Below are 24,827 nucleotides of genomic sequence, written 5' to 3' on the forward strand. Positions count from 1 at the left end.
AAAAGAATCAAAACTTTCCCTGTGACACCCCGTGTGAGGTTTGGATGATGTGTTCTCCATGATGATTATGTAGCAGGATGATTAGTTGTCGTGTGAGGTCAGGATGATGTGTTCTCCATGATGATTATGTAGTAGGAAGATTAGTTCTCCTATGAGGTCTTGATGATGTGTTCTCCATGACGATTATGTAGCAGGATGATTAGTTCTCCTGTGAGGTGTGGATGATGTGTTCTCCATGACGATTATGTAGCAGGATGATTAGTTCTCATGTGAGGTCTAGATTGATTAGTTCTCCTATCGAGACATCCTACCCATGGAGTCTGGGACTCATGGGAAGTACCTCTCATCTGATCAATGAGCAGGGAAATGAGGATAGGGACCATAGTAGTACCGATGGATGCATCGTTGTATCTATTGTACTCCTTATGCTAGGATGACCTTCATTGATCTGGGATCAATGATACTGGTCTCAGACCAGTGGTAGGAGTTGTACCCTCTATGACACTGACATTGGGTCAGTTGAGTACTAGTCTCGGACCAGTGGTACACACTCTGAGACTGACTTTAAGTCAGTGGAGGATGGTATGATACATCCTTGATTATTTCTTCCTCTTCATAATTCAGACAAAGAATAGCAGAGCAGAACAGAGCAAAGTAAAGCAGATCAAAATAGGGTAGAACAGAGCAAGAAGAATAGAGCAAAGTAGAGTAGGGGTCAAGCTATACAGGGCAGTACATTTGATGGATGAATAGTAGCGACCGATAGAGGAATTGCAGATGGAGTTCTCCCTAGTTTAGATGGAGTGTTAAAATTGGCAACTAGGGCCAAACTCCATGTGGGTCATCTTATTCATGGCTGATAATATTTTTATTAGATTCCTCTCATCGAGAGGTGTAGGATTGATATACAGATCATCCAATTTCGATAAGTATTTATGGAGATATGAATTTATTTTGATTATGGAATAATTATCAAGCCGACCAACAACTCCTGTAGGCTCAGAAGCCCAACAATCACATCTATTGAATCATCAATAGTTTTGTATAAATACAAGAGGTATTTTCCTCATTTGAACTTACTCATCTCATCACATCTCTCTCTCTCTCCTGCACAAAGAAGAAGCTCTTCTCCTACTGCGCAGAAAGAGACTCTTCTCTCACATGTGTGGAAGGAAGGATGCATATTTAGGGCTGCAAGTGAAGATCCAAAGTTTTACCAACATTGACTGTGAGTCTCCCTCTCAGAACTATGCTATAGGTGAATCTGGATCTCCTCTGAAGGCCATGGTTTTTGGTCAAGGAATCAAGCCGATCCGACGGTCAGTTTGCAAGATATTGTCTGCCCTAATTTGGCTAATCTAGGGTTTGCTGCTGCTGATGTAAATCAGATTTATGTACTATTTCTCTTTGTTGAATTATTGAAGATAAAGGGAGATTTGATAAAAGGGTTTCCCCACATTGGGGTTTGTCCCTGACTAGCCACCACATCCTGTTTCTCTTGTCTTGGCTTGTTTTATGCCGATCATTTAATGTTCTATCTACACTTTACTTTATGTACATGTGAATACTAATATGTGGATAATAATAAGAAAGATAAGTAAATTGGTCTAATTATAGAACATACCATAACTTAACAGCTACATATGTGAAGCTTTCTTCTACATTGTATGATGATGATGATGATGATGATGATGAAGTGATTCACAGATTAATCACCTCACTACACCCACACTGCCACATGGTGTTCAAAATCTACCTTCACTCTTTCACATGAATCCTTTTAAGTTTGAAAAGGTATTCTCTAACTTTACTCATTAATGATCCCTATTATGCTCTACTAATTACATAGCTTCTCCTCCCTTAAATAAAATATTTCAATTCAACATTAGTTCATTCTAAAACATTAGTTGTTGCTTCATTGCAATGCATGATGATCATACAAATTATCATGTGGATCTTATCATTGGACTTGCTAATATGCAAGCACGGAACAATAGCATACCTCAAGTGGATAAGATCAAGGCCATAATTCTTACTACCTTAAGTGTCTTACTTCTTATGAGCATTATGCATGAGATAATAAAACCAATATAACCCCAATTTTCTACACAAATTGGCAAAACTCTTCTTAGACTAGAGTTGCACAATTACATGGGATATTTCTTACAACTATATTTAATGACCTTTTAAAGTCATATGGGAAGTCCCTTTTCAACAACAATTGGGATGAACATTAATAACATAACATAGGAAAGCTATTCATAATTTTAAGTCTTACGTATGTAAATTATTTTACAACATAATATGAAATTCTCTTCTTCTTTTTTTAATTTACTAAGAAAGTATCATAGTTGAATAACAATCAATTTGCTAAGTCTTTAAAACTATAAAAATTGTTACACAATAAAAATTAAACCATTAATCTCAAAAACTCAGTTAGAATGCAAGAGAAATAAATTAAAAATAACAAAAACAAGGAATAATATATGTCTAGAAAAAACACATAGGTCATTATTAATATGGAACTTGCATTAAGATTATAATTGTACTCATAAAATTTAAGGTTTTTCTAAATACAAAGCCTCTTAAAAGGAAATATATAATGAATTTTTTATTTTTTTAAACAAAATTTATTTTTCAATTTTGTAATTCACTGCACATACCAACCATCACTTTTGTCTACTAAACACTATAAAAAAAAAAAGCAAATAAATTTAAAAATATAATAAATAATAAGTCATTATTTGCCCAAAACATTTCTACTATTATACTAAATATTAAAAATATTTAATTAAAACATTTTATGAAAAAATTAAAATTATTATATTTCTACTCACAATTTTAACTTAAATGTAAGTAATTATCCTTTAACTAGCACTCATTTTTTTTTAGTAAGTGACTTCACATTTATTGAATATATTGTAGTTATTTAAACACATATAACAATTAAGGTAGAAAAAGTTATATTAAACCATTTTTACTTCACTTAATAACATTTACAACCATGGCTAGAGGAATCTGCCATCCTACTCTATCACTCGAGAAAATACTAAAGGTGCTACAGTAGACACAGTAGACAATGTGCCTAGCATTGGAAGGCTCTATAATAAAGAAGTTGGTATAAGAAGTGTAGCAGGCCATAGTGCAAAGTGCTACTGAGGTTGCAGTATTACAAGTCAAGCTAGGTGGACTCCGTAGCAAGATCGAGGCGTCAAGTGAGTGACTCAGGGGAGAGTCACCATATTTTTGTTGGGAGCCTCTTGGGATAGGGTCCATAGGGTTAGTTTTGGGGTTATTTAACCCAATTTTTGTAAACATTTTGTAAAAATATGTAAAGTCAACGTGAAATGTGGATGCAGAGTATGCACATAGACATGATTCAAAGGGGTTTAGCCCCTTGTTTGGATAAGTAAATATGTGGGTTTTGACACTCACCCATGGTCCGTGGACCCTTGTATTGTATTGGAAATGCTATATATTTGAGTTATAGCGAGTCTAAAGGAGGTAACGAATAGTAGTTGATAACTAGGACTTATGATAGAGATTGTTTTGGGAAAATGCTAAAGTAGGAAGGCTTTGCTTCCTGTGCTTATGTGAAAGGTCAAAGTTTTTGCAGCTGAGTGTGGAGGAGGCCTTGGAAAGTTCACAACTGAGTGTGCAGGCCCCTATAGCTAATTCCGTAGGGTAAATGAGTTGGTAATCTAAATGTTGAAGTGTAAAAAAGGCTGATTCTGAAGAAATATCATGCATCTATATATTATTGTCTATTCTATTTATGTTACGATCATTCGCTTTATAATTTCTTTCCCGTGGAAAATTGTATAAATGTTGCGGAAATATAATGAATCTATCATATTTATGTATGTCTTAAGTAATTATCTGTGTTCGTGAAGTTAAAGTTTAATTATGCTATGATTTGTCATGAATTGGATAGATCTAGTACTTTCTAGTTTCCCTTATTCCTCTTAGAGGAAGATGAGGTGGAGTGAGGTAAGAGAAATATTCCCAATATTTTCCTTAAATACTCAAATTGATCTCTTTGGATATTTTTGGTGAATATATCAACTACTTTCTCTTTGTAGCTACATAGTCCAACTTGACAATCTAATTTTGTAACTCATTCTTTATAGAGGTGGTACTTGATCAACAAGATCAACAAGGTAGGGGGAGATTGGTTGCACATTGGTCACATTAGCTTCTTTTCCGTTGATTTTAGCGGGGGAAAATTACACAAAAGGGGGGAGAGGTACCTGTTAACACCTAGGTTGTTCCCTATGACTCCCAAGGGAATACGGCCGGGGTAACCACTAACCAAGCTTTGGATTATAGTCTCTAGCCAAACTGTAATCAGAGAGGGCTCTCTCTTTAAGATTTATCTCTGTTTTGTGAGGATTTTAGGCTAGTTATGAAGTGAGGGTTTGGTTTGAATTTTGGTTGAATGATATCTTTCAATACCTAAGATGTAGTGTTCAGACAATTGTAATTCATTGGGCAATGGAGTCTAGAGCTGTGAATTGTTTGAAATGCTTAAGTGGGAGTGTTCAGATTGCAGGGCCTATTGGGCATTCCAACAAACAAACTTAAAACTATGGTGATGATGTATGATTAGCCAATGGAAAGCAATTAAGAATTTTCCACTAAGCTAGTGGTGTGAAAGTGAAGTATATTGCACAGGAGCAAACTTGAATTCCTGAAACAAGGGTCACTGTGAAAGATATATTCTGAAAGTGCAACAATTAATAATTACACTTATCAAGATTATAACTGAAGAAAACATTCATTAACAACATAGATTGAGCTCAGGGTATTTCATGAATAAATCCTGAAGCTATTCTTTTTCTTTGCTGCTAAATACTAGAACTTAGAAACATGTATGGATTGTAAAAGACTCAAACACATAATGAAGAGAGTAACAAAAGACTTATTGTATTGTGAGATGCACAGGGATCCTGCAACTTTTAACAAACACCATGAATGCATTCAAACAGCTCAGAACTTGAGAAATTCCATCACTTCTTTTATTAAACTCTGAATAAATTAGAGCATAGGATCTCTTCGAGAGGAAATCAACAACCCCTGCAAGCTTATGCGAGGGGGAATTTATACAATTGGTTCCAAAATATCTGAACCGCTGAGTTATCTGATAATTAAATACGTTACCAACTTTTACAAAATATCAGAAAAGTAGTTACTGCTGCTATTAATACAAAATGAATGCCCTTTATATCTGTCAGGAGATACTTTGACCCTTGGAGGCCACTTAGTCGGTCTGAACGTTCTGCTTTAATGCTGGAAATGTGCCTTTATGGCTGTTGTGCTGTAGCTTTTCGGCCCTGTTACCTGTTAGCTGTCAATCTTGCTTTTGTTGGCCGAATATGATCTGCTGAGTTGGCTCAGCCCTTCCCTTTTCATGCATGCTGATTTTACTAAGTTTTCCTGTGCATGCCAACTTGTATTTTTTGATGAAAAAACTTAGTGAATGGCTTCCTGGTCTATAAGATCATCTGTATTGCCTTAGTCCACCATTCCTGTGTGGGCAGTTGATGTCTAAGAATTGCATCCAAAGTCTCATCTGCCTCTGTGTATTTATAGAAATTGGGAGGCACTTCAAACAAGTGTTTAATTTCATTCATTATAAAGAATAAATTCTCTACCCTATTGTAGAGACTTTGTCCTGTAGCTGTCCCTGTTTCCTCTGAGGTGCTGGGCCTTTCAGTGATCTGATTTGTGGCGAATGTATTGACCCTCTTGGCATACTGCTCATGTGTAAGTAGTCTTCCTGTGCTGTTCAGTACGCCAGGGAGACCTCTATTTTGCAATGCCACAAATTTGTCCATGAATCTGTTGACCTCTGTCTGCATGTCCTGGGTCCTTCTTTCTAATGTCTGGACCAGGTTTCTCAGTGTCAGGACCCTCTTTACTAACAAAATAGTCTCAGTCCTGTTGGAAATTCCCATAGTTGCTAACTGAGCACTTGTTCTATTGTTAAGCACATTGATCATCCTGTTGGCAACTTCAGGCATATTTCCTAGAGAGGCCCTTGATCTCTGAATTTTCTTCTGTGCTTTTGCAATGAGCTCCAACTCTTCATGAATTGTCTCAATACACTGCCATTGATCAGTGATGGATTGGCCAATATTGGCCCATAGCACTGTCTTGAGCTCAGGCACTACTTTATCCAGTTTGAGCTCCTTCTCCAACTCCTTTATCTTGTCTTTGAGGGCTTTTATTTCCCTGCCCTTTTCTGCCACAGTCTGCTTGGATTTGTCATATCTTTCATTTACGTTGGCTAAATTCTCCCTGGCCTCATTTAATTCTGTCATTTGAGCTTCCAGGGCCTGAATCACATTTCTCAGCTTTTGCATGTCCAGGATTGGGGCCTGCTCTGTTGGTGGTGGTGGTGCTGAGGTAGAAGGTGTTGCATGTTCTGTTTGTTGAGCGAGGGGAGCAGTATTTGGAGGAGCTTCCTCAAGGTTAATTATTTCAGGAGGAGGCTGAGATGTTTGACCTCCTTCCTTTTGTTGTAATGATGCTTGCAATGCTGCCTGTGCAGCCTCTCATTCTACCAGCTCTTCTTGAGTCTGGATTAGCTGTTTATATAAAGACACCAGCAAAGCTGTGGCATCTTGATCATGTCTCAGCTAGGCAACTTCATCTGTTTGAGGGTGAATTGTTGCTGGGATTTTGATCTTTCTCCTCAAAGGTGCCATGTCTGAATCCCTCAATTTCAATATTTCTTGTATGCTCTTGATGTCCTTGGGATCATGCCCAATCTCTATGATTATATCTTCTAAGGACATGATCCTGTTGTCCTTTGCTTGAGAGGATGCTCTCTCCAACTCAAGTTGGGCAGCTGTATTATTTAGGCTATTTTCTAGCCTATAATTATCCAATATCTTGTCTGCCAAGGAGGCATACACCATCTCACCCGTTTGCTTATGCAATTCGATTTTGTCCATTGGGTGGATGTCCTTGGCAAGGACCTCAAGATTGGCCCTCAAGTAGTCTGAAGGGGACTGTGGTTGTAATGCAGTTGGCATGAAGTGACTCATGATCATTTTTCCTTCACTAACATCATATGCAGACATCAGTCTTTGCTGGTTAGTGAGAGCCATTTTCAACAAATGATTATATAGTTGTATCTTTATTGGCTCATTCCTCCTCTTTATGTCAATGAACTGTTGTTTGATACTAAGTTCACCTTCTCTCTGTTGGCTTGAGGAGCTGACTTCTCCTCGCACTATCCTCTCTTGTTCCTGCTGAAAGGAACTCCCAGATGCCTCCCTGCTAGGTGGGCCCATGCCCAAAGATTTCCCTATAGGCACTTCTTCCTCTGAGAAGGGATTCATTCTATGTCTTTTCTCCCCATGAGTTGTCGATGTTGTGAGGGGAGTCTCTCTGTCCCTCTTCCTGCTTATATCTTCTTTTTGTGGGGTTTGGAGGACTGAGGCCTCCACTGTTGTCTCTTGCCTAGGAGGCACAATTTGTTGGGGCTGTTGCTCAGTGGATTTTGGGGCTTCCACTGTTTGCTTTTGCTGCACAGGCTGCTCCTGTCTTTGTTCTTCTTGTTGTTGGTGTTGTTGTTGTTGATGCACTTCCTGCTGCTGCACTTCTTCTTGTTGTTCCACCTCTTTTTCTGTTTGCTCTTCAGTCATGGGAGGTGGTTGTTCCTGTTCCACCTGTTTTTGTTTGCCTTTGCTGGATGTCTGTTGAGTGTCCATGGCAGCTTGCTGATGTGCTGTTGAAGATGAGGCAGCTGCTCCAAGTTGCCTTTGATATGAGAAGGAAACCTGTCCACAAGTTTCCAAGTCAGCCTCTTTTTGAATATTCCTAGCCTCTCTTTCTAGCATTTTCTCTCTAGTAATTGGCTCTTCTAGAGTGCCCTCTTTCCAGCTCAAAGAATTGGCATACTTTTCAACATGAGGCAGCCTTACATGTGCATAGTTACCCAATTTGTATTTTATCCTCCTGAGGGAAATAAAATGATTAGGGTCATAAGGTGTCCATTTGAAACTGGTTTGCAATTGGAAGCCCTCTAGGATCATATCTGCCTCCTTCCATCCCTCCTCTCTTTTGTTGTATAGAAAAGGGCCTAGCTGGTTCCTTACCTTCAGCTGCACCTTCTTGTTCTTACTTTGGAAATGGAAGCAGTCGGCATTTCCAAACTGCCTGAAGTATTCTAAGGCAAAAAGTCTCATAGGGACATATCTTGGCAGCCTATAAGGGTTCAACTCACAGCCATATATTCTGATTACTGTGTGGTGTTGGTAAAAGTACCAATCACCAATGCTGTAGGCCTTGGAGAGATGGAGAACTCTTTGCATGTCATCAGTCAACCTTGGAGGAGGAACACCATACAACAATGTCATAGCTGGGTGAATGAACAGGTCTATGAATTCACAGTATGTGTATGGTGATTCAGAAGTATAATGAAAAACTGAAGTCCAAAACACAACTGACCTTGGATTTCCCTGGGCATTAAGTTTCTTGAGAGGAATGGAGAAACTGTCTGGTTGATAAAATAAGAACAGATGGTAGATGTATGAGGTGTATCTGAACACCCTTTCCCTTTGTAGATTCATTAGCTGTTCATGAATCTTTTCTGCAATATATGTGGCATAGTCATAGTGTACAGCAGGAGGCTTTCCAGGAGAAAATATGGACAACATTGCCATTATGGTGTCATCAACATCCTCAACTCCCCTGTACCCCAGGACGTAGCTGATCAAATCCACTAGCATTCTTCCCAAGTCATTCAGGTAATGATATCCAATTGGAGGAGTTCTCGTAGTTTCAGAGCTTGGCTGTATGAATAACTGATTGATTTTGATGATCTGGGCACTTGACAAATTACTCCCCTTCTTTACTAAGTCCAACATGGAGAGAGGGGTCAATGGTCTTGCAGTGTGAAAATGCAGCATCTCATTTATGGTTTCTGGGGTGATATGGAACAAGACTGAGCCTGTAGGACTGAGAATAGCTCTCTGGCATGGATCATAGCACTCCTGGCATCTATGGATCAAGTCTGGAAGGGCATTGACTTGAGGGAGGTTGTAAATGGGCAAATTTGAGTCCCAAATCCCTAAAATATCAGCTCCACTAAGGTGTTGGGCTTTCAATTCATTTAGCATATGAATATTAAACTTAGAATTCATTGGGAACCAGTCTATCATCTGATAATCTACATCTCCCAGGGCTTTCCATTCTAACTCCCTTTGAGGGGCATTCAGAGGCTGAATATTCAGGGCTATTGGTGTTTCCATGGCTAATAAGGCTTCTGACTTGTATGTGAACTGGTTTGAGTGAGCAGAGCAACACAGAGGGGTTTCTTTGCAATAGAGAGGTGAGTTGCAAGGAACAGAGGGTAAATTGTGAAAGAAGCAATTGAAATATTGCTCAGATGACTGATGAAGCCAGTACCAGGACTGATAAGAGTGTTTTTACGGTGAATTTATGCAGTTGAGGTTTTTCGTTCACGACTGCGCGAACTACCTGCGAATTTAGATGAATTTTGCTAAATGCAGGCTCTGTAGAAGGTTTTTTTCCCCGCCAGTTGGAAATGGATACAGGTCAATGGATGTTTGCTGGTGAATTCAGTGCTTTACACTCTCTCAAGCCAGTTTCTTGGACAAATATGGATAAAACCAGGTGCGGGGAATGATTTTGAGAAATACCTTGTGAATTGCCCGGCGGGACTTTGGGTTTCGGCGGAGTTATATAGTTTTCATTGTAATTTTCAAATGAAAATGTATATTGTGCCCATACTTTGGATAAGTCGGAAAAAGTGGGTTTTTTGTGTATTTTTGCGGATAGAGTGGGTTAGGGGTTAACTAGCATTTGCACCACATGTTGCAAAGGAAATGCCGTAAGGCATTGGCATAAGAAACATCAGTTATTTTGTTTCTTTATTGGTGTTTTTTTGGGTCATATGTTATGCTTTAGGTAGATTCCAACCAAGATATGTTCAAAGTGAAGGTAATGCACAAGTAATAGTTCTGAACTTAACCATGGAAATAATTTACTGTCCTTTTACCAGCTATGATATTTGATACATTCTCGGAGCTATGTATACTGATAGTGTTATTTTCCAGAAATTCCTAATCAGATTTTCTCTATTATATATAGAACTACATCCTGAAGTGTGCTTTCTTTGATTTTTTTTAGTCAAAAAACAATAACCAGCAAGTCAGAGCCAAGGATTTGAGTTGTACGATAGATGAACCTAATACCACCATAGTTGGTCCTGAAGAACATACCTTAGAAAAGGTTGGCAACAGAGAACCTCTGTGGGTATCCCAACCAGTGGACTTCTGCTCTAAGAGCGATGATTTGTTTTTTTCTTTCATTTGTGCAATTTCTCTGCAAAATATATCCATTCCCAGGCTGGGATGCATACCTCAAACTACATCTGACATTCGTTGCAGTTTTATGACACTTTGTGGCTGGGATGCATACCGATAAACTATAACCATTCCAAGGATGTGATGCATACTTCAAACTTTTGACATTGGTTTTCCTGAAAATCCAATGCAGTTTTATAATACTTTGTGGTAAGTAAATAGTGGGTTTGGAACTTCAAGCCCCTGTAAGAGCATAGATGCCTATTAGTCTAATAAGCAGAGAGTTACTGCAAATCTACATGAGAATCATTAATTTTTGTATTGAGCAATTATCTGTGTACCTTAGTGTGCTTTTCCACTGAGGTGAGAAAATATCTGAAAATTTGAACATAAATACAACATACAATCGTAGCATTATATAAAAAAAACTACTTCACAGACCCAGATTGTTGGTAAAGCAGTTTAATGGACACTACTTTGGATCATCTATTTTGTAATTGGATACCCATTCAGAAAATATGTTAAGGTAATAAACAACATGGCACAATTATAAAATCCTCACACTAAGATTTTAAACTTTTCAGATAAACTATGACAATGAATAGAATGGTTTGACAATAAGGTGTGATCCAAAGATTCAATGATTATGATGTCCAATACTTTCAAAGTATTGTGACCTCAATCCTTCTACTATGATGTGCTTCCAATTCTGATTGTTGGGCTGGGTCTTGATGTAATCTATGGCCTCATCAACAATTTTTCCTTTGTCCACCTAAGAAACAAATACTTCAACAATTCAGTGTCTAGAAAATTAGGTTTGATAATAACAGCAAAAAACACAACTCTGCAATCAAAATCTAACATGTCTGTACAAAGATAAAAATCTATTTTATACTCATTTTCTTAACTCATGGCCTGCATTAGTGTCTTGAACTTTTATTCCAGACAGAAATCATCAAGTATTACCTTTGGCTTGATACCTTCAGGTAATAGAGACTCTAGAGTATTGAGCATACAATTCATTTAACTCCTCCTAACCCTCTCAGTCCATACATGTGCTTTATGATCAAAGTAACTCTTCTTTGTTGAGGTTGGAGCTTGATCATCCTCTTGCAATCTTGGACTTATTGCACCAGTCCAGCTCCTCTTTCCCACACTGGTCTTAAATTGCAATATTGACTGTTGGTTTTCCATTGGTGTCGAGTTTGTTGAAGTGGAATAAGCAAAAACAATCATATAGAGATCTTCAGAGTCTTTGTACTCAGACATTATGGGGAAGGGGGCTACAGAAAACATTTTGCAAAGGGGATAAAAAGAAAATGACAGACAAGTTAACCCTTTTAAAATTCTAATAAAGTCCTGATTGAAATCTCTCTGACTGTTACATGGAAGTGTAGACATATATAAGAAACATTAAGGCCAGATGGAGATTGAAAGAGTTGCAGCTATGAAGGTCTTATCAATTGAATGCACTGAATCTATAATACATATCATTATAAAATTCCAAATTCATATATTTTGTTGTGATTATGCAAAAAGAGATATATGTACATTTCGTTTTCATTGTTGGTACTTCCCAATCCATGAATATTTAGACTCATAATCTTTCGCAAAATGGAGACACTCGTCAGACGTATCTCTTTTGATAGAAGCGAACACTAAGATTTTAAACTTTTCAGATAAACAATGACAATGAATAGAATGGTTTGACAATAAGGTGTGATCCAAAGATTCAATGATTATGATGCCCAATATTTTCAAAGTATTGTGACCTCAATCTCTTGTCAATATTTTCAATAGCTTAGTTCTGGTAACACAAATTCAAACATGGCATATTCAAATGTGAATTAAAGGTATTGAACATTTTGTCATATTTGGCAAACTCTCTGCTAGGTTAAATAATAATTGAAATAGACACAGTTTTATTTTTAGAAATTGAAATAATGTAAGAAGTCAGTTTTGATGTTCAGAGCGGTGCATTCCATATTATAGTTCAATATAAAGGTGACGTGTGATTCTATCTATGTATATATATATTTTTCTAAACATGGAATTGGAAAATGACAGATCTCAGAAATTTTTCATAAACCAGAGTAGTATGAATTTAGTGAACATTGAAAGTAAATTGCTCCCCACATTCGAAAGAACGTGTAAAGCTATTCAAAGGAAAGCTGGATGGTGAGGTAGAAAGAAGAGAAGAAGAATTTGCTATGGCCTGGATCAGCAGGCTGTCCAGCGACAAGTCCGGCAACACTAACTGGTCTGTCTTGCAGGCTTTGGTGTTCCCCTCAAAACCCTTGTCTCTTCAGAGAGCATGATCGGTTCCAAAGAATGATAGTTCTCTGTTGCAAAAGAATGGGACAATCAATGTTTTTCTTATTAAAAACAGAGGTTCCAAAGTAATTGCAATTGCTTTTCTTTTAATGAAAGTGTATGTTTTTTCCTTTCTGGAAAATTTAAAAAAAAAATCTTTATAGAAAACAAAAAGTGATGCACTCTAGCTCTCCTAGACCTCAAGCACAGATCTAGAACTATTTTCCTGAGCTCAAAAACATACAAATTCTTGCTAGTGCATAATCATATGTCTCACCAAGTCTGCGCCCTTCAACTGACTCCTTAAAACCAAGTCGAATTGTCTCATCGAACTCAAGTCTCACTATCTTGAACTCGAGTCAAACTCCCTTACTGAAATGAAGTCAAACTTACAGAATTTGTATTTATGTTACAACAGTTTTGATGGAAGGTTAAGATTTTGATTTTCTAGGGTTAGGACTTGTATTTATGTGCAGATACAATCGCCATGGTGGATATTTAGCACTATCAAGGTTGAAGATTAACTGAAGAAGGTGAGCTTCATAAAACTTCTGCTTGAAAATTTGGAGTCAAAAATGAAAAGTTATGCCAACGGGGTTGCGGCTGAAAATTTGAAGATGATAGAATGTCAGACACCCACAAACTTTCAGTTTCCCTTAAGACATGAGTAAGGGATTGGGGCCATGTTAAAATACTGGATAATTTTGATGATAGTATATCCCGGTCATGATAACTAAGCCACAGAAAACAACTCATGCTCTGCACTTCGCCCTTTGAGGGCCACTTTTCTTGTGATGTTGGACTTTGGAAAAGGATGAGGGATGTAAAGAGCAAAGTTGTTCAGCTTTGGTAGAAAATGGGAAGACAAATTGTCAGAGTTAGAAGCTACAAGCTTTGCACCTCATATCATGGTAGTTCAACGAGGGCATGGGTTGAGGTAAAAGTGTGAATTTTAGTTTACACATAATCCTCATTCACTGCCCAAGCTGTAAAACATTGACATCTCACTTCTCTCTGTGCAGAAACTCTAAGCTACCTAGCAGATAGGTAATTCTAAAAGTATGCACTACAAAATTCTTGGGCATTGAACATTCATACACATTTCACATTCTACCATAGAAAACGTATGACCATAAATTTCAAAATTGGTTACAAGGGCAATACTAAGAAATAAGAGGAAATAGGTAATTATGGTTTGATAATAAGGTGTGATCCGAAGATTCAATGATTATGATGCCCAATATTTTCAAAGTATTGTGACCTCAATCTCTTGTCAACATTTTCAATAGCTCAGTTTTGGTAACACAAATTCAAACATGGCATATTCAAATGTGAATTAAAGGTGTTGAACATTTTTTCATATTTGGCAAACTCTCTGCTAGGTTAAATAATAATTGAAATAGACACAGTTTTAACTTCTCCAGCTAATGATCATTCTCTTGAAGCACAATGTGTGAAGTTCTTCTACCACTTCATAATTGGGGTCAACAAAAAACTAGCTCCTTTCTTCAAAGACTCCTGAAGTATTTATGGCTAGTGCTTCAAATCCAAAGGACTTTAGCGAGGTCCACAGTGTTGTAGAGTGTGATATGACCATGGAAGATGATTATCTTTCCTTGATGAGAAGTAGCAGATGGTATTGTAGACAAGTATAAAATTCATTTTTCCTAAGTCGGTATATCATAGTTTCAAACCAAGTATGCAGCAGATGGTATTGTAGACAACTATAAGGCTTGATTGGTTGCTAGAAGTTTTTCTCAAGTCGAAGGCATTGCCATTTTGAAACCTTTGCCCTTGTGGCTAAAATGAATTATATTTGCCTTGCTCATTCTCTAGTTGCATCTCAGAGTGGGTAGTACACCAAATGGATGTCAAAGGTACCTTTCTTTACGGGGATTTACAGGAAGAGATATACATGGAGCAAACAAAGTTTTATCCAAGGGTTTTCATTTGTCTGCAAAATTAAAATTCGTAGTACTCAAACAAGCACCTGGGGCTTGGAATGAGAAGATGGATTACTTTCTTCTCTAAGATTTTCTCACTACCACACTGAGCCACATGCTTACATTTTGCGGCAAGGCGATGAACTCCTCCTACTTGCTCTCTATGTGGATGATCCCATTCTCAATCGGAGTTCACCTACCTTGATTGATCATGTGAAAGTCCACCCTTCATCAACATTTCAACACGACAGACTTGGGGATCCTTCGCTACTTTCTTTGATTACAGATCACTCAGTCTGCATCTAGAATAGGTATCTCTCAGCCCAAGTAAACCTTGGGATCTCATAAGCAGATTTCACATGTAGGCTTACAAATTTGCACCTCATGCCATTTTGTCAGGGAGCAAGTTGCCAGCCAAGTGTTCCACTCCTTTGGTTGATGCTACGTTGTATTAGCAGCTCCTTGGCAGCCTTCTGTACTAAGCTTATAGTCATCCCAATATCTCCTATGCAGTTGGGTTGGTTTCCCAGTTCATGCAAGAACCACATGAGCTTCATTGAAAGCTGAAATGAGAATTCTTTGCTATATTAGAGGGACACACATGTGAAATTCAATATTCTTCCAACGGTAATGCAAATCAAGTTGGTTATATTGACTCCAATTAGGCTGGGGATCTCGATGACTGCAAGTCCACATATGGCTCTTTCATCTTGGCTCTGACCCTTTCTTCTACAAACGCAGAGTACCAAGGTGTTGTTAATGCTGCCAAAAAATCTATTTGGATTCGACCAATTCAGCAGAAAAAAAAACTATAATTTGGTGTGCTAATCTGAGTGCTATCCATATTTCCAAGCAGTCAGTAGCATCAATGCACCAAGAATATAGAAATCCACATGCATTGCATCTGAGAGTTGATTCATGGTAGGACTATTGATTTGTAGTATTGTTGCTGACATATTTACTAAACCCTTAACAAAGATTCTGTATGTACAACTTCATATCTTGCTTGGGGTGAAGAAAGTTATCCTGGGAGGGGGTGGAGGGTAGTCTGAGTCCTTGTTTTTTTGCCTATTGTTCTGAGAATTATGTACATGGATACCTATCATGGCCTTGTAACCGGTACCCATTTTTGAGATTTAACCTCCTTTTTACACTTTCCTAAGTTTCACTTAAGGGGGCGTATGTACGTACCCAGTTTAAATTCACTTAGGTAAATTATCAAATGCTCTGTTGGTATATCAGCAAACCACCTTGTGAAATCCTAGACTTCTCCCAGCTTGCTGTAAATAGGCAGCTTCACTCTGCATTTTAAAACACAGTAGATTTAATAGATGTTGTGATTTTCTTGTTCCTTCTATTGGTTTGAGTTTGTTCATTTTCTGAGTTTTGTTGTTTGTATGGCGATTAAGCCTGCAGGGGGAATTTGTTTTAGCAGGAACTAACTACTACAGAAACGGTATCAAGCAGCCCAATAGTTGTATACATTTTCTGAGGAGTGAGATGGCTACAATTCTTTCAATGGATTGAAAACATTGGTATATCTATGGCCAAGTTATTTTCCTTTTATCTTAAGAACCAATAGTACTAATGTAGTAGATATTTCATTCACAGTCACAAAAGATTGCATTACTCAAGAAATATTACTAATATAGAAGGGAAATAATGGTTTAAGGACCCGGTTGAATATATGGCTACTTGATGAGCATTTTTAGGTGAGGGAGAAACCATGGAAGATACTAGGAAGAGGGTAATTGTGACTATCTTTGCAAGCCCTTTGGGCTGAAAGATTACAATCTATCACTCTATATGACTTGGGAAGGACATGCTTCATTATGCATCACCCATCATTTCTATTTTTGTGGCTCATTTGAGAAGGAATAAAAAAGCTAATATTTCGATTACTTTGTTCTGAGGTGATTACAATTTATACTTACACAGGATAAAAAAATGGAAGTATGATTACTTTGCTCATCATTGATTACTTTATGTACTTGTCACAACTGCATTTGTGCAGCAATGACTTATGGAAAATTGGAGTCAATTTATAGAGAAATTAGCTGGTCCAATATTATTTGAAGAACCATCATCTATAGGCCTTCACCAACCGTGGAGAGAAGAACCTAGTGATACACAAGAACCATTAGGTAGAAAAGAAAAGAACATAATAGATAATGTTAAAATCTTTAACCAATGCCAAAATAGAAGTTGCACCATCCACATCACCTATGCAGCTTGATCACCCACAAATGGAGGATACGTTTGTGGTATTTACGAAAAAGGTAAACCATTTTAGTCCATGAAAATGACTTTAGGATTTTACTATTGATTTGAATGAAGAAATAGACGGGTTAAGGGAACAAGTAAAATGGTTATGGTTAAATAATGAGTGGGACACCAAGAAAAAATTATAAACGTACTTCAGCGTGCATTTCGCCCTTTGAGGGCCACTTTTCTTGTGATGCTAGACTTTGGAAAAGGATGAGGGATGTACAGAGCAAAGTTGTTCAGATTTCGTAGAAAATGGGAAGACAAATGTTCAGAGTTAGAAGCTACAGGCTTTGCACCTCATATCATGGTAGTTCAATGAGGGCATGGGTTGAGGTAAAAGTGTGTATTTTAGTTTACACATAATCCTCATTCACTGCCCAAGCTGTAAAACATTGAAATCTCACTTCTCTCTGTGCAGAAACTCTAAGCTACCCAGCAGGTAGGTAATTCTAAAAGTATGCACTACAAAATTCTTGGGCATTGAACATTCATACACATTTCACATTCTAACATACGAAACGTATGACCATAACTTTCAAAACTGGTTACAAGGGCAATACCAGGAAATAAGAGGAAACAGGTAATAATGGTTTGATAATAAGATGTGATCCAAAGATTCAATGATTATGATGCCCAATATTTTCAAAGTATTGTGACCTCAGTCTATTGTCAATATTTTCAATAGCTCAGTTCTGGTAACACAAATTCAAACCTGGCATATTCAAATGTGAATTAAAGGTATTGAACATTTTGTCATATTTGGCAAACTCTCTGCTAGGTTTAATAATAATTGAAATAGACACAGTTTTAACTTCTCCAGCTAATGATCATTCTCTTGAAGCACAATGTGTGAAGTTCTTCTACCACTTCGTTTCCTCTGTTTCAATTGATTTTTTCAAGATCAGATATCTTAAGATAGATTAAAGAAAAATTAAAAGAAACGAAGGCAATAAAGCAGAAGATGTTAGAGACAGTCCCTACCGCAGGAATGCGGGTATCGAGCTTCTTCCTCATGGTGACCCTACGCTTCGAGGGACTGATATTTCGTATTATCCACGGAAAAAAACAGAAGATAAAATCCAAATCACCGCGATCTTCTAACGCGTTTTGGCATACTAAAGAGGAACGACCGTGCGTGAGATTCGAACCCTGGAACTCTGAACTGTCCCCCGCAAACAGAGCATAACCACCCCGGGAAAATATTGATGGATACGGAAACCAGAATCCGGTTTTCTGAGATGATGAGACCACTCTAGGCCACATGCTTATATTTTGTGGCAAGGCGATGAACTCCTCCTACTTGCTCTCTATGTGGATGATCCCATTCTCAATCGGAGTTCACCTACCTTGATTGATCATGTGAAAGTCCACCCTTCATTAACATTTCAACACGACAGGCTTAGGGCTCCTTCGCTACTTTCTTTGATCACAGATCACTTAGTCTGCATCTAGAATAGGTATCTCTCAGCCCAAGTAAACCTTGGGATCTCTTAAGCAGATTTCACATGTAGGATTACAAATTTGCACCCCATGCCATTTTTGTCAGGGAGCGAGCAAGTTGCCAGCCAAGTGTTCCACTCCTTTGGTTGATGCTACATTGTATTAGCAGCTCCTTGGCAGCCTTCTGTACTAAGCTTATAGTCATCCCAATATCTCCTATGCAGTTGGGTTGGTTTCCCAGTTCATGCGAGAACCACATGAGCTTCATTGAAAGCTGAAATGAGAATTCTTTGCTATATTAGAGGGACACACATGTGAAGTTCAATATACTTCCAATGGCAATGCAAATCAAGTTGGTTATATTGATTCCAATTAGGCTGGTGATCTTGATGAATGCAAGTCCACATATGGCTCTTTCATCTTGGCTCTGACCCTTTCTTCTACAAATGCAGAGTACCAAAATGTTGTTAATGCTGCCAAAAAATCTATTTGGATTCAACCAATTCAGCAGGAAAAAACTATAATTTGGTGTGCTATCCATATTTCCAAGCAGTCAGTAGCATCAATACACCGTAGGCATTAGCAGATGCCAAAAACAGATAACGATAAATAGTCCTGGCAACTAAAAGCAGGGCTATCAATGAACATGACTTAAAATGATTATCTGGACTTATGTTTATGTTTCATTTTCCTTCAAGTCAGGAATAGTTCCACTATGACCATCCATCTTTGTAAGAATAGAACTGTCAGCATTCTAGAAAGTAATTTCTTGTGCAGCGATCTTAGATAAAGTTGGTGGTAGAAGTGCAGTCACGACACAAGAAGATTCTTAAAGATCCAAAGGACTTTAGCGAGGTCCACAGTGTTGTAGAGTGTGATACGACCATGGAAGATGATTATCTTTCCTTGATGAGAAGTAGCAGATGGTATTGTAGACAAGTATAAAATTCATTTTTCCTGAGTCGGTATATCATAGTTTCAAACCAAGCATGCAGCAGATGGTATTGTAGACAACTATAAGGCTTGATTGGTTGCTAGAAGTTATTTCTCAAGTCGAAGGCATTGCCATTTTGAAACCTTTGCCCGTGTGGCTAAAATGAATTATATTTGCCTTGCTCATTCTCTAGTTGCATCTCAGAGTAGGTAGCACACCAAATGGATGTCAAAGGTACCTTTCTTCACACCAAATGGATGTCAAAGGTACCTTTCTTTACGGGGATTTACAGGAAGAGATATACATGGAGCAAACAATGTTTTGTCCAAGGGTTTTCATTTTTCTGCAAAATTAAAATTCCTAGTACTCAAACAAGCACCTGGGGCTTGGAATGAGAAGATGGATTACTTTCTTCACTAAGATTTTCTCACTACCACTCTGAGCCACATGCTTATATTTGGTGGCAAGGCGATGAACTCCTCCTACTTGCTCTCTATGTGGATGATCCCATTCTCAATCGGAGTTCACCTACCTTGATTGATCATGTGAAAGTCCACCCTTCATCAACATTTCAACACGACAGACTTAGGGCTCCTTCGCTACTTTCTTTGATTATAGATCACTTAGTCTGCATCTAGAATAGGTATCTCTCAGCCCAAGTATACCTTGGGATCTCTTAAGCAGATTTCACATGTAGGATTACAAATTTGCACCCCATGCCATTTTTGTCAGGGAGCAAGTTGCCAGCCAAGTGTTCCACTCCTTTGGTTGATGCTACGTTGTATTAGCAGCTCCTTGGTAGCCTTCTGTACTAAGCTTATAGTCATCCCAATATCTCCTATGCAGTTGGGTTAGTTTCCCAGTTCATGCGAGAACCACATGAACTTCATTGAAAGCTGAAATGAGAATTCTTTGCTATATTAGAGGGACAGACATGTGAAGTTCAATATACTACCAATGGTAATGCAAATCAAGTTGGTTATATTGACTCTAATTAGGCTGGTGATCTCGATGACTGCAAGTCCACATATGGCTCTTTCATCTTGGCTCTGACCCTTTCTTCTACAAATTCAGGGTACCAAGATGTTGTTAATGCTGCCAAAAAATCTATTTGGATTCAACCAATTCAGCAGGAAAAAAACTATAATTTGGTGTGCTAATTTGAGTGCTATCCATATTTCCAAGCAGTCAGTAGCATCAATACACCAAGAATATAGAAATCCACATGCATTGCATCTGCGAGTTGATTCATGGTAGGACTATTGATTTGTAGTATTGTTGCTGACATATTTACTAAACCCTTAACAGAGATTATGTATGTACAACTTCATATCTTGCTTGGGGTGAAGAAAGTTACCCTGGGAGGGTGTGGAGGGTAGTCTGAGTCCTCATTTTTTTTTGCCTACTGTTCTGAGAATTATGTACATGGATACCTATCATGGCCTTATTTCTGGAACCCATTTTTGAGATTTAACCTCCTTTTTATACTTTTCTAAATTTCACTTAAGGGGGCGTATGTACGTACCCAGTTTAAAGTCACTTAGGTAAATTATTAAATGCTCTGTTGGTATACCAGCAAACCACCTTATGAAATCCTAGACTTCTTCCAGCTTGCTGCAAATAGGCCGCTTCACTCTGCATTTTAAAACACAGTAGATTTAATAGATGTTGTGTTTCTCTTGTTCCTTCTATTGGTTTGAGTCTGTTCATTTTCTGAGTTTTGTTTGTTTGTATGGCGGTTAAGCCTGATATTATCCTGCTGTATGTAGTTTGCTTTTAAAGACTGGAGCCCCTTCTTAAAAACGCCTATTATGGACATCCACCAGAATTATAACCTCTACACAGACCCATTAAATTGACCATGTATTATAGATATCCATTAAAAGTAGCACAACCATCACAGAGAGTCCCTAAAAGTAAAATCACGATCACGGGTTTGGCTTTTGGGTCGATTTCGTGAATATCTCGTTAGAGACAGACAATGGGAGGGAACTCATCGATTAAGTAAAAGTTCCTCTTCCTTTGGTCGAGCACTTCGTTCCTCGTGCTTTTTCGGGCGAGTCACTAACCGTACCTTGATCTCACAAATCGTCTATTAGATGGCTTTAGAATCTAGATATCTGGATATAGATATATATATATATATATATATATATATATATATATATATATATATATATATATATAAACGGATATGTAGATGCCGAGAGGGAATCTGATATAAAAGAGACTTCTCTTCCATAGCCAAAATGCAGGCCTGCCGAAGAAGAGTGGTTTTCCACTGATTAGCAGAGATAGGACCGTATTCTGGAAATAAGGATTAAAAACCCCACAAACTTGACAAACACATGGAGACCGCCTGTGGTTCTGGCCTTTGGCCTCTGAAGCAAATCTTTCATCATTTTCGAGGGCTTCTCTCTGCAAAGATGCATATGAAACACTATTAACAAGATAATCCATTTAATTGGGGTTTCATGGGGCGATTAAAGGCATAAGAAGCCTACTCCGTGGCTAGAGATTATGTGAAGCTTGAGCAAAATGCGCTTCGATCTTGTGATTCCGCAAGTTTTGCAGGAATAACGGCGCAGATCCTTAGGACGTTTAGAGCCGTTCCCTTCTCCTGTGGCCATTCTGCAGAAACAGAAAACAGTTCGAAACAGACTCAGTAGAATTAAATGAAGCCTGTTGGGTATATAAAAAGATATATAGAATAGAGCATAACTGTGAGTAAACCTATACCGAAAAAAAGGAAGAGACCTCTTTTCTTAGCTAAAGAATAATATATGTAAGCTACCAAGTATATATACAGATTTATTTCCGATATTTATAGGAATAAAAAGTTAGAACCTATTTTTAGGTTAACATTTCAAATGAAAAAGAAAAGCAAACAAATAGAACCGAGTGCGAGCTAAGAACAGGTTACGTTACACAGTGGCTGCTCAGCGAGATTTGAAGCAGCAAAAAAACCTCTGTGTGGCCGCCTTGGATCTTTTTCTTCAGATAGAAGCCAACCAGTTCGTCTTTAGATGAAATCTGAAGCCTAGAAGATCCATTAAAAACTCTGCCGGCAAAACCCTCACGGGGGATAAAAGCTCATCAACCTCCAAGCCCTTGGAGTGGGATGCCCAGATACGCACCCTGCTCAGCGAGATTTGAAGCAGCAAAACAAACTGCGGCCCTGCTCAGCGAGATTTGAAGCAGCAAAACAAACTGTGTAGAAAGAAGATAAAAAACTAACCTAAATTACATCCAACGGCCTGGAACGTTTCAATCGTCTAACATCTAATCGAATGGCTCAAAAAATTACAGGTGACAATGTGGGGAGTCTATTTCAGATGGGAACGCCTTACGGCGTAAAAATGGGGTTTTTACAAGGTTTTTTTTTTTAGCAAATGGAGGGGTTAATGGTTTGGATAACTTCTGAAGGGGGAAAAGGGGTAGGGTTTGGGTTCTTAAACTGACCAGATGTCACTTTAATCCCTGACTGTGAACATATGGCTATAGTGCCAAAAGGGAAGGGGTATTTATAGCATGCTTGGGGTTTATACACCATAGTGTTTATAATAGTAGGGAAAAAAAGGGGAACATAGGGGATTTAGATAATAAGAAGTTAGGGGTTAGTAAGAGTGGGGAAAGGGGTGAAACACTAAGTTTTTGTATGAAATCAACTTAGTATAGGAAGTAGATCAAAATGAAAAGAATTTTTAGACAAGAAATGTGGCTCTAAAGGAGACCAGAACCAACATAAAACCTTGAATTCTTTCATGAACACAACTGGTGTAGGGATGTTAGTAATGAATATGAGAAAGGGAAAAAAGGAAGTTAGACATGCTCCATTGTGTTACAGCAAAGTGATAGAGAAGAGGATATTTTCTATCCATTGATGCTTTCCTTGTTTTGACCAGCAAGATTTAGTTGGAAAGGAATGACATTTCTGCAACCCCATCTACCTACCCATCTACTTGCCTAGCATTTTTTGTTTCTTCTTGGAGGGTGCACTTGGACTTGCAGACCCTTATGTGCCTTTTCTTTTCCATTGGCTTTTTCTTTTGATTGTCTATCTAGCACTACCCTTATTGCTTCCAAGGCCCCAGATTAGGTGGTTGGGAACCTTAATTCTCTGCCTAACTACTGGTCTGCCAAGATTAAACAGTTTGGACAGACTTCTTTCTCTATTCTACAACAGAAAATTGAAACATGGCATGATCCAGATTAGGCTGTTGGACCATCCACCAAAATTGAGTCAACATCAAGCTATGTACATACCTTGTCTTCTCTTGGAAATATGGGATCTTTGTATCAGCAAAGCAGAGCATATTTGGCACTTCCATTTGCCAATCATGAAATATGAAACCTATTGATATAGGTATCCAACAGTACCCAAAATGGGAGGAGTAAGAGAGGTACACTTTTCTTTTATGATTGTGTTTTTAGTGTTTCCATCAATTCCAAAAGGGGGTAATGTTAGAAATAAGTTGTCACTGATGGCGAAAGCATAGGTGGTTGGAAGAAGATTAGTGAAGGAGAAGATAATTGGATCCATTTGTAGTTCACAATATCACCTCAAGTGCATTTCAAAACTAGTCAGATGGATAGAATTCGAAAAAAAAAATCTAACTATATATTGAAGTTTGAAAATGACCTCTATGATTAAATGATATGATTAGTCAAATTTTGAATGAAAATAGGTCAAGATTTAGGAAAAATTTTGTGTTAGAAATAGATCTCCCCAAGAAAATTGAAGGTTTGTTTTTTTCCTTATACTGGAGAAAAATCTGGAAGAGGACATGAGTTAAGTGTCGGGCATGTTTAGTGGTGGACGAGGCACCACACATTCCCATTAACTGATTGTAATATATGTGAGGGCCCGTGCCCACCCACGGTTAATAATAAGCAAGGGTCGAAAATGGGTCTAAGTTGGACCCCCCCTCCCTTGCCATGAAACCAAAAAAGGGGGGTTCATGAGAACGAGAGGTTGTAAAAGGAGAACAATGTGGTTGAGCATGTGAGTTTTTGTTGGCACAAGTTATCTAATGGGGGATCCAAGAAGCCATGTAACCACAAAATTTTTTATCCAATCGTTCTAAATCCATACATGAGTGAAAGAAATGGGGATAGGGGAGCTTGGATGAGGTGGTGAAAATAGGTGGAAGGGAATTCCATTTGCAGAAGAGCACCATGGAGGCAAGGAGGATCCATGGGACATGTAACTTCGAAATCATTTCCATAGATATTTCGATAGAAATATCAACTCCAATCTTCCAAGATGATAGATGTCCATGGTAACATGGACGAATGACAGTTGGACCACAATGATTGGTAGATGGAGTGACATGGCAGACATAGTGACATGATGACATCAACATGATAATAGTGAGACACATGGAACTAGTGAGAACATGAGACATGGCATACGGATTTGGAATTTTCAGGTGGCCATGTGGGTAAAAAATAGGTGATATATGGAACCACTCTATCAGAGACATCTAGCATCCTTGTATAAGTGGCATACATGATGGTGTTGATGTAACCCAGGTAGTTCTCTTATTGGTCCATGTGTGCGACATGAATTCCCACGAAGACACATCA

The 24,827-nt window shown here is 38.1% G+C and overlaps 1 long non-coding RNA gene across 3 annotated transcripts; it reads right to left on the reverse strand.

Annotated features, from left to right (window-relative positions):
* Nucleotides 1–10,403: 10,403 nt before the first annotated feature.
* Nucleotides 10,404–22,445, reverse strand: LOC149164108 (uncharacterized). Of its 3 annotated transcripts, none has more exons than XR_016260201.1 (3): nt 22,169–22,445; nt 21,743–21,869; nt 10,404–10,583 (listed from the first exon to the last, which is right to left on the reverse strand). It is a non-coding gene; the product is annotated as an uncharacterized LOC149164108 (long non-coding RNA). The 3 variants fall into 3 exon arrangements; XR_016260200.1 differs by lacking the exon at nt 10,404–10,583 and adding an exon at nt 11,407–12,682; XR_016260199.1 differs by lacking the exon at nt 10,404–10,583 and adding an exon at nt 21,534–21,656.
* Between the last annotated feature and the right edge of the window lie 2,382 nt (nt 22,446–24,827).

The sequence above is a fragment of the Pinus tabuliformis genome, chromosome 5_1 (genome assembly GCF_031772625.1).
Source record: "Pinus tabuliformis cultivar Carrire ecotype Pingquan chromosome 5_1, CPIR1, whole genome shotgun sequence".
Taxonomy (NCBI): domain Eukaryota; kingdom Viridiplantae; phylum Streptophyta; class Pinopsida; order Pinales; family Pinaceae; genus Pinus; species Pinus tabuliformis.